Raw genomic sequence first — 11,028 nt, forward strand, 5'->3', positions numbered from 1 at the left:
GAGATGGAACCTGGGTCCCTTCAGTGGGAGTGCAGTCTTAACCACTGTGCCACCAGGGAAGTCCCTGTAGACTTTTTGATGATGGCCATTCTGACTGGTGTGAGGTGATACTGCATTGTAGTTTTGATTTGCGTTTCTCTAATAATTAGCCATGTTGATCATCTTTTCATGTGCATTTTGGCCATCTGTATGTCTTCTTTGGAGAAACGTCTATTTAAATCTTCTGCCCATTTTTTGATTAGATTTTTTGTTCACTTGTTTTTCGGAGGAAGAATCTTACTTAATTTTTATTAGTTCTTTCAAACAACCCTCTAACAATTTAAAACTCTACCATTTATATAATGGCCCGGAACCCAGTCAAGAGGTAAGGCCATGGATTCAAATATTATTGACTTACTTTTGTGAACTTGGATAAGTTTATGCCATCTGTTTGTCTTCTTATGTATAAATTGTATAGTAATACCTGAACTGTGTGTGTCGGGGGGTTAGACCTATCAAACCCCCCTTTATTTTTTAAAAAATTAAAAACATTTACACAATTTTGAAAGGTTACTTTCCATTTATAGTTATGACAAAGTATCTGCTATATTCCCCGTGTTGTACAATACATCCTTGAGCCTATCTGACACCCAGTATTTGTACCTCTCATTCCCCCAACCCTATATTGCCCCTCCCCCATCCCCCCACTGGTGACCACTAGTTTGTCCTCTATATTTGTAAGTCTGTTTCTTTTTTGTTGTATTCACTAGTTTGTTGTATTTTTTAGATTCCACATATAAGTGACATCATACAGTGTTTGTCTTTCTCTGTCTGACTTTTAGTTCACTTAGCATAATGCCCTCATGAATCATCTCAGGAACTTTTCACACATCTTCAAAACTTGTTCTTCTCTTTCTTTCTTTATGTCACTTCCTAGGAGTTACAAGGACAGGCTAAAGGGTGAGGGGCATCAGTTGTGCCACCATGGACAGCCCCACTGCTAACTGACCATGGAAGTTACCAAATTACCATGGAAGTCCTTCATCTCTGCCAGTGATTAGTGGCTTGAGGAATTCCTAAAATTGGATCTACAGTGGGGTATTCAAAGGTGACAAGGCATTTCACACGTCCAGTGAATTACAAACTTCACTGGCTTTAGTTAGATTAGAAGAGGTAACTGTCCAGCAATCCTAGATGAAGAGCTAAAAGAGGTGAAGTCACCAGCCAAAAAGTGTAGCTTTCAAGGAATCTCGATCCCCCAAGCTAGATATTATGCAGGCTGCCAAGCTGAGCTAACTTAAGAAGATGGATATAGTTTATTCACTGTGAACCCCCTGGACCTAGCCTGACCCTAACACATAGTAGGAGTATCACTGTGGCAAGTGGTAGAAAGTCTGCCTCATTTAATCCAAATCATTAAAAGTATATTGGTGCCCTAGTAACAATCAATGGGCTTTGTTATTAGTATTATCATTATGAACTCAAGAATTTTATGTATTTGAAACAAATCTATACCAGGTGCTTTCTAAGATAATTAGAGATGGCCTTACACTCAACAAATGCCTTATTTTAAAAACTTTTTAAAAAATTTGTGGTAAAATATACAGTAAACTTACCATTTCAACCAAAAAGAAAAAAAGAATTATATATATTTGATATTTTTCAATCCATTGCAGTCATTAATGCTTTTTCAATTTAAAATACTATCGTATATTTTGTAATTATGTCTGTTCTACGTTGTTCTAATAAGCATTTTAATTGAAATTTTAAAAAAAATCGGGCTTCCCTGGTGGCGCAGTGGTTGAGAGTCCGCCTGCCGATGCAGGGGACACAGGTTCGTGCCCCGGTCCGGGAAGATCCCACATGCTGTGGAGCGGCTGGGCCCGTGAGCCATGGCCGCTGAGCCTGCGTGTCCGGAGCCTGTGCTCCGCAACGGGAGAGGCCACAGCAGTGAGAGGCCCGCTTACCACCAAAAAAAAAAAAAAAAACTTCTTAGTCTAACTCAGTTCTTTGGCTTCAACTTGGAGACATTTCCTTCAGCTGTGAATTTACTGGACAGATTCCAGCAATTCAAGGTACCTTTCTGATAGTTTGGGGGAAGATTTTCTGCTCAGAGTACCTTTGGGAACAGGTTGGGGATGTCTCTCTGACAGGTAGGGGTCACTCTCCTAAGAAACCGCAGGATAGTGGGGAGGGATAAATTGGGAGATTGGGATTGACATACACACACTACTATATATAAAATAGATAACTAATAAGGACCTACTGTACAGCACAAGGAACTCTACTCAATACTCTGTAATGACCTGTATGGAAAAAGAATCTAAAAAAGAGATTTAAAAATCTAAAATTTTTAAAAAAATTTTAAAAAAGAAAAAGAAATGACAGGATAGGAGACGGACACAGGAAACAGTGAGGCAGGGAAATGAACACGTGTGTGGAAGGACCATCGGGCCTGTGAGCAACACACGTGCAGGACTTTGCTTGGAAGCAAAGCTTGGAAGCTTTGCGTTTTTCGATGCAGTATAATTGTTCATAAGAGAGAGGGGAGTAGTCCAAGCTCATTTCAGCCTTGGGGAGCCAGGGATCAAAAAGAGAAGTAAAAGGAAAAAGAGAGCTTTTATGTACATGATATTGACACTAAAAAATGAAGGAAACTTCCAGGGAAAACCTATTGGTCGATACTGTCACTATTTCAAATTCCTAAATCTGGCAAGAGGACAGGACTGCATTAGAAGTCATTATTGATTAATTCATTCAAGTCCTTGCTAAAGGCCCATTATGTGCTTGGCAATCTTCTAGGTCTTTGGGATACATTAGTGAACAAGGAAGACAGGGATCAGAACTGGTAGAGCTTACACTGTAGTGAGAAAAGAGAGATACTTGCAAGACTGGTGAACTTTCTCCAGAAAACAAGAAGCATAGGAATCACAGTTAACCTTTAGAATGGGTGAGAATTTTCTAAATACTTTTTAAATTCATAGGCAGGATTTTTTTTCTGGAAACTGGTACCATTTTTTTTTTTTTTTTTTTTTGCGGTACGTGGGCCTCTCACTGTTGTGGCCTCTCGTGTTGCGGAGCACAGGCTCCAGACGCGCAGGCTCAGCAGCCATGGCTCACGGGCCCAGCCGCTCCGCAGCACATGGGATCTTCCCGGACCAGGGCACGAACCCGTGTCACCTGCATCAGCAGGCGGACTCTCAACCACTGTGCCACCAGGGAAGCCCAAGGTCATGTTTTTATTAACTGACATGAATTAAATTTAAGATACAAAGCTTTGGAGCTATCTTCCCAGAAATACCATTAACAGAAATAATGAGTGTATCTGAGAAGCAAACTGTAAGCAAATAGATCTGTGGCTATTGATCAGTTCTAAGCAGCCCCCTGCCTGGGTTCTTGTTTTAGCAGAGAGGCACCAACGGCGTCAGGAGAGTTCTGTACACAGAGGTGCAGGATCATCTTTTTTCTCAAGCAATTATCTATGAATCTCAGCATTCAGTACAAAATGCAGAACCACCATTTGCTCATTTCTCAGTTGGAGAATCAAAAATTTTCTTTCTCCAGTCCAACTGTTAAAAAAACTCTCTGATATACCTATTTATCCGACCAATTGATAGATTGATCTATTGATAAAACATTTTTAAAAAGCCGGTACAGTTCTGCATCATAAAACGGTCCTTGCATGACATGTCCACACTCCTTTGGAAGGCCAGAACCTCCTGTTTTGCACTTAATCTCATCCTCCCTAACTGCTCAAGGTCATAACTCTGGGAATTCTCATTGCCCTCGGTTGCATCATCACTATTTCCCTCAGAACTTGATCTTTCCCGTCAGCATACAAACAAGCTATTAACACAGAATTCTTGAGCCCTCTGGGGATATCTGATAGTAGGCATTAAAATTCCTTACGCTGTTAATTTTTTCCCCAGTTGCTCTAGAAAATGAGAGAATTGAAATTCTTGATGTAATTGTGTTCATATGAGACAATCTCAAAATTGGGTCCCACCCCATGCCTAGTGAATCAGCGTCTGCATTTTAACAAGATCCCTGGGTGATTCATAAAAGTTTGAAAAGCACTAGACTAGATCAGTGGTTCTCAACACCAGAATCACTTGAGTAACTTTAAGGAATCCTGATGTCCAGAGACCAATTAAATCAGAATTTGGGGGGGGGTGTAGATCCCAGGGGTCTGTGTTTTTTAAAGCTCCTTCTGATGACACCAATGTGTAGCCAAATTTAAGAACCACTGGACTAGACAGACCTTCTTTTCCTGTGTCACTGACTGACTATTGGTGCAATCTCTCTAGAGAAAGAAGATTGAAGTCATGTTGACCCCAGGAAAAGATAGAGACACTTGCTGGTATCTTACATGGTATCAGCCTTGGCTAGACAAGGTCTGTCCTGACTTCCGGGACTTCCCTGGTGGTCCAGTGGTTAAGACTTCATGCTCCCAATGCAGGGGGCCTGCGTTCGATTCCTGGTCAGGGAACTAGATCCTGCATGCCGCAACTAAAGATCCTGCACGTGGCAATGAAGATCCCGCGTGCCACAACTAAGAACCAGTGCAGCAAAATTAATAAATAATATTTAAAAAACAAAAAAGATCTGTCCTGACTTTCAAGACATATTTCTTAAGATTGGCCCAGAGGAGGGCCAATGAGACTTCATTTCAAGAATGAGAAGCTGAAAAACCAAACCACACTAACTGCTATATGCAGTCATAACACCTAAGTATACAGCAACAATAAGGAAGAAATATTCAGGGATACAAATGACCAGATGAGGAAGAAAAAAAAAAGACCTTGGGGTAGATGGTGGCTAGGGGGTTGGCAGAGGGAAATGAGTACCTACCTATCTCCTAGGGTCATTTTTAATGGTTAGTAGTTGACAATTCTGCCCATGTCTGTTTCAGTTGACCAAGAAATGAAGTGCTTCATGGGAGCTGCAGGAGTCCAGTGGTTTTTCAACAATCATTCTAGTTACTGCTTCTATCTCATCTGAAATATTTGGTTTCAGTGAGTCAGGAAACAATGGAAATCAGACCACTTCTCAATCTTGACGAAGGTTGTTATCTCCATCCATTTCTTGGAGCTTGATCATGCTCAGAGTCCCTGGTCCAGCAGCTCCACCATCCAATCCAGTATCCCATCTAAACCCAGGCATTACATTTGTCTGTAACATCCTTTAAGTCTCTTGTCATCTAGGACAGTGTGTTTGCATGACACTGACATGCTGAAGAGACTGGATACTCTTTAATGTCTCATAGTTTGGATTTTTTCTGGTCATTTCCTCCTGATATCATATAGCTTATTCTTATATTCCCTATGTTTTCTATAAACTGGAAGTTAAATAAGCTTGGTAATAATATAACCTTATTGACAACAATATAAAATCACGAATGCCTGTGTTATATAGCTTCATATCAGGACAAGTGGAATTTCTAGTCATCCCGCAATAAATATGGTTAAGGTTGACCCCTGGGTTGGTGGGATTACAGACTGATCTGGAGGGATGGATTTTTAAAAATATTTATTTATTTATTTATTTGACTGTGCCAGGTCCTAGTTGTGGCAGGATCTTTGTGGCCACATGTGGGATCTAGTTCCCTGACCAGGGATCAAACCCAGGCCCCCTGCATTGGGAACATGGAGTCTTAACCAGTCTTAACCAGAGAAGTCCCAGGGATGGATTTTTATGTAGTAGAAATGACTGAAAGAGGAAGGCCAGGATGCTAAACTATCTGCAAGAGTGGTTGTAATTATAGGCCATGGTTAAGGAGGGGAATGCAGCAAGATGGCCCTAAAGGAGAGAGAGAATGTTGAGGGATTAGAGGATTAGAGGTTGTGCAAAGGTATGGAAAATTGTTGCTAACACAAGGGTCTTGCCCTTTTTAAAGCAGCCTGGATAATGGCGATAAGACACCTGTTGCTAATTTCACCAATATTTGTGTTTTCTTCTTTGGGGGTACATCGCTGCAGTACATTTCCTAGCCTTCCCTGAAGTTAAAGATGATCATGTGATTGATTCTGGCCAATGAAATGTGAATGGAAGTGATGGACACCACTTCCATTTTGGGCTCTAAAAACCTTCCCATGCATGATCCTTTCTCTCTTTCTGCATCAATCCATTGAATGGAGAAGACTCTTACAACCTAGAAAATAGCAGCACACATGCTAGAAGAAGCCTAGGTCTTGGTCATGTGGAAAGCCACCTCTCCAAGGGTGCTCATGTTGGACTGTGATAGCGGCAAGGACTACTGAAGTCTTTGAGGAATTTACTGTGAAGAGGAGCAAGGACACAGGGCAGTAGCTGATGGTGAAAGAGTTTTAAGAGAAGGCCTATTTAGAATGGAAGACATGAGAACAAAATTGATGTTCATAGATTATAATCCACAGAGAGGAAAAAACTGATAAAGAAGGAAATAGGGGAGGATTGTTAGAGGAACGTACTTGACTAAGCAGGAGGCGATGGGATCCAATGCACAAATGCTGAATTTAGCATTAGGAGCACAGAGAGGTTGTCTGTTTTAACAGGAGAAAAGTCAGAGTACAAGTACAGTACAGGTGCTGATAAGTTAGGTTGTAAGAGTCTTCTCCATTCAATAGATAGATGTGAGGGACTTCCCTGGAAGTCCAGTGGTTAAGACTTCGTGCTCCCAATGCAGGGGAATTAAGATCTCACATGCCACATGGCACAGCCAAAAATAAATAAATAAATAAATAAAAAAAGAGAGAAGTAAATCAGCTTGATTTACTTCTTAAAAGCATTTATATATAACTTTTAAAAAATAGAAATACAAATGTTATGGGTACGCTGCCCAATTCGTTCTGGAAAGTCTAACTCATTTCTACAAGTTCAGAAGGTAACTCCACAATATAAAAATACTTTACCTTGTTAAAACATTCACTTTATAATACTCCTATTACAAAGTACACTGAAACGAAAATACTTGAAATGAGTCCTTTTTGCACATGTTTAAGATAGTTTTATGGAAGGAGCATAATTTCCTCAAATGACAGGCATGTTTTACATTTTGATAGGTATAGCTGTCCTCCAAAATAGTTCTGTTTGAAGAGTAACTAACACTCGCTGTGTGAACCACAGTTGCCCAGGTATTTGGCTTTGATGGGATTGGGTTGGGGTTATGTTAGGTGTCAAGGTTAGGTGTCTGAAAGGGTTTATTCCTCTGTAACTAGTCAATCCTAAATACCACCAGCAAAGCTTTCGGCTCAAGCCTAGTAGTTATTTACTTCATCATCAAATTCATCATCAAGGAAGATCAATAGGGGTATTTCCAACATATCCAAAAATTCTCATACTTTTCCTGAGTAAAATATTACTGCCTCTCAGTTAATGATCTTCAAGGCTCAACCATACACACTTTTCCCCTTTTCCACTTCTGGGAAATATTCATAATCTATCAAGACAGAGCTAGTCTCAACATAATGCTAAAAGCTTTTGCATGATAATGAAAGATTGTTGAGGACAAATATCTCAGAATACTTATTATCCCACATAGAAACAGTGGTTCTGGGTAATAAACACATACTTAATAATTTGAGTATAACACTCCTGGACCATGTTTCAAGCCTCTCCCATGTTGTTGTCTATTTCCCCGCCCATCAATAGCTTTCCCCGAGGGGTTCAAATCATAATCCTGTTCAACTACCTCCATTCTTGACATGTCTCTGTAAGGATGGGAATCAAAATTCGAAATGCCCTATACAAGGGAAAAATCTGTGTATTCTCCGAGTAAATGCAATCTAGTCAGTACACTGGCAGAAGTAATAACTGTTTTGTTCATGGAATGATTCATTGATATTACCTGTATGTGTCTTTTTCTCTTTATTCATATGCAGGTTTTTATAGTCTCTGCCCAGGAGCAACAGGTGGTGGTTGGGGAGGGGTGGGAGGGCCACAGAAATCTGTCAAAGGAACATCAAGAGCTCCAAATCCGGGCCTTCCCTGGCGCTCCAGTGGTTAGGACTCCGCATTTCCACTGCAGGGGGCATGGGTTCGATCCCTGGTCGGGGAACTAAGATGCCACATGCTGTGCGTGGCACAGCCAAAAAAAAGAAAAAAATGTGTTTATCTTTTTTTCTTTTTTTAAATTTTATTTATTTTTGGCTGTGTTGGGTCTTCGTTTCTGTGCGAGGGCTTTCTCTAGTTGCGGCGAGCGGGGGCCACTCTTCATCGCGGTGCACGGGCCTCTCACTATCGCGGCCTCTCTTGTTGTGGAGCACAGGCTCCAGACGCGCAGGCTCAGTAGTTGTGGCTCACGGGCCCAGTTGCTCCATGGCATGTGGGATCCTCCCAGACCAGGGCTCGAACCCGTGTCCCCTGCATTGGCAGGCAGATTCTCAACCACTGTGCCACCAGGGAAGCCCCCCCAAAATTGTATATCTTAAAAAAAATAATGTGGGTTGTGCATAGGGACTTACTTCCAAGGGTGCAGTAAAAATGAGGAAAAGAGTAACTTTATGGTGGAGAAACCTGACCATCACTTCCTCAGCCAGGTGATGAAGGTCACCATTAACAGCAATGAGCAAGTGGATAATATGTACCCTTCATGTGTTGCGATGAAAATGTCATGTTACCTCTGGTTTTCCTTTCCAAAATCTACAGCCCAATTTATCATGAGAAAAACATCAAACAAATTCCAACAGAGGGACATTCTATGGAATACATGCCCAATGTTTCTCCGTCAGGGTCATCAGAAACAAGGAAAGTCTGATCAACTGTCATCATCTGGAGAAGTCTAAGGGGACTAGACGTAACCTGCTTAAATCCTGGAACAGAAAAAGAACGTTAGGCAAAACTGAAGAAATTTGAATACAATTTGGCCTTAGTTAATAAAAATGTATCCCTATTGGTTCATTCATTGTGGCAAATGTAACACACTAATATATGATCTTAATAACAAGGGAAACTGCATGTATAATATATACAGGGGATCCTCTGTGCTACCTTCTCAATTTTTCTGTAAATCTAAAACCATTCTAAAAAATTAAGTTTCTTTTTAAAAATTGCAGAAATGAGGTGCTAGACGGTCTTACCTTTTTCCAGAGAAAGACTTACTTTTGCTTCTGTCAGTCCTTAGGAAGTAAGAGTCTATTTTCAGTTCTCTTTTATTCCTAGGGTGCTGTTTGTTGGGTCCTAAACTCCAGTTTTTCCCTCTTGCCCTGTGAGACTTCTGAAGACTCTGTTCAGTTTATCAGTCTCTTGGTTGCCACTTTCTTTGCAGATATCCAGACTCTCAGGCATTGTTTAAGAATCAGCAAATGCCATGTTCAGACTTCCCTTGTCTCTGAGGTCTGGGTCCCTTACATTCCTTGCTCCAATGAAAGCTCTCTGATGCTTTCAAATAGTTGTTTTTATGTTTTATCCAGCTTTCCTAGTTGTTCTCAGCAGATGATTGGCCTGACATAGCGACTCATCTTCATCTTAGCCTGAAGCTTCTGCTTCTCATTTTTGAATTTGCCTTCCATTCCTCATTGATTTCAAAATTCTGAAATACTCATGCTTTCCACGAGTCCCAGGGCTTCTCCTTAGGGCCAGATGCTAAAAATGATAAAGATAGATGCTATAAATGATAAAGAACTAGTTAGGGAGCAGTTAGAGAGCCAAATGGGAAAAAGACAAATGACATGACCAAAATCACATTACGGGAAAGGAAAAAGCACTGGTATCTAGTCTACTTATTCTGATAGAGTAAATTCCTTTCGGCATATCCCATAATGATCCTAACTGTATGAGCAGGAAAACAAAGTACTAAAATGAGAACTAAGACAGATGTGTTTACTTTCTCTAATTCCATCAGTCATAGCTTTTAGTGTTTCCCTCTTCATTGCTTTCAGGATTATTCATCTTATATTGGCAACATACGTTTTCACATTTTACTCCTTTATTTATTGATCCATTCTGGAAAAGAGACATGTGGATTAATTTGTTTATTACATTTCAATTTGGTTATGACAATTTTGGAACCAACTGCCATTGGGTGGGTTTCCTTTAGACAGGAAATATATGGCAAGGGAAAAAAAGGAGGAAAATAAGACCACTTTTTTTTTTTTTTGGCCGCACTGCGCGGCAAATGGGATCTTCGTTCCCTGACCAGGGATCGAACCTGTGACCCCTGCAGTGGCAGCGTGGAGTCTTAACCACTTGACCGCCAGGGAAGTCCAATATAAGACAACTTTAAAGCAATATTTTAAACAAAGTAATTTAGTTTGTGAGTAATAATATTAAAAATAGTTCTGTATTTCACGTTTTAGTAACTCAGAAATTGGATGGATATGTCTTACAGTCTAAGCATCATAGTTTATTTTCATCTTTATTTTTAGTGGTCCATTAAATGATAATTAATAACATATAAGATATGATTAAATTATATAGTATTAGCTAACATTTATTGTTTATTACGGGTCTGGCACTATTCTCAGAACTTTTTTGTGTAATCTTCTCTCATTTTTTTTTTTTTTTTTTTTTGGCGTTACGCGGGCCTCTCACTTTTGTGGCCTCTCCCGTTGCGGAGCACAGGCTCCGGACGCGCAGGCTCAGCGGCCATGGCTCACGGGCCCAGCCGCTCCGCGGCATGTGGGATCTTCCCGGACCGGGGCACGAACCTGTGTCCCCTGCATCGGCAGGCGGACTCTCAACCACTGCGCCACCAGGGAAGCCCTTCTCTCATTTTTATACTAAATTAAGAAGGGACAGATTGGTGTTTTATAATCAAAATAGCGGTAAAATAGATATCAGAGAAAAGGTTCTCTGAACATATTGTCTATCCCTTTCACTTAGTCAAACTGGTCCAAAAGAAGTCAATTACTTTTTCTTTGTTAACCCCATGTGTTCAAACAAGATTAGTAGTATCTGCTCCCTCTAACATGCGGAGCAATTAGGAAGATATTGGGTTCAAATACTTGGAAAAGTGTAAAGAAAAACATTCTTTCTGCAGAGTTCTTCTCTGGGGTCAACTAGTTATAAAAATCCTGGAAATATGTTCCTTCTTTCTTCTTTTCCCATTTTAGAGACATACAAAGAAATGTA

Source organism: Aethalodelphis obliquidens, unplaced genomic scaffold, assembly GCF_003676395.1.
Source record: "Aethalodelphis obliquidens isolate GAN/ISIS:26980383/991018 unplaced genomic scaffold, ASM367639v1 scaffold83, whole genome shotgun sequence".
NCBI lineage: Eukaryota > Metazoa > Chordata > Mammalia > Artiodactyla > Delphinidae > Aethalodelphis > Aethalodelphis obliquidens.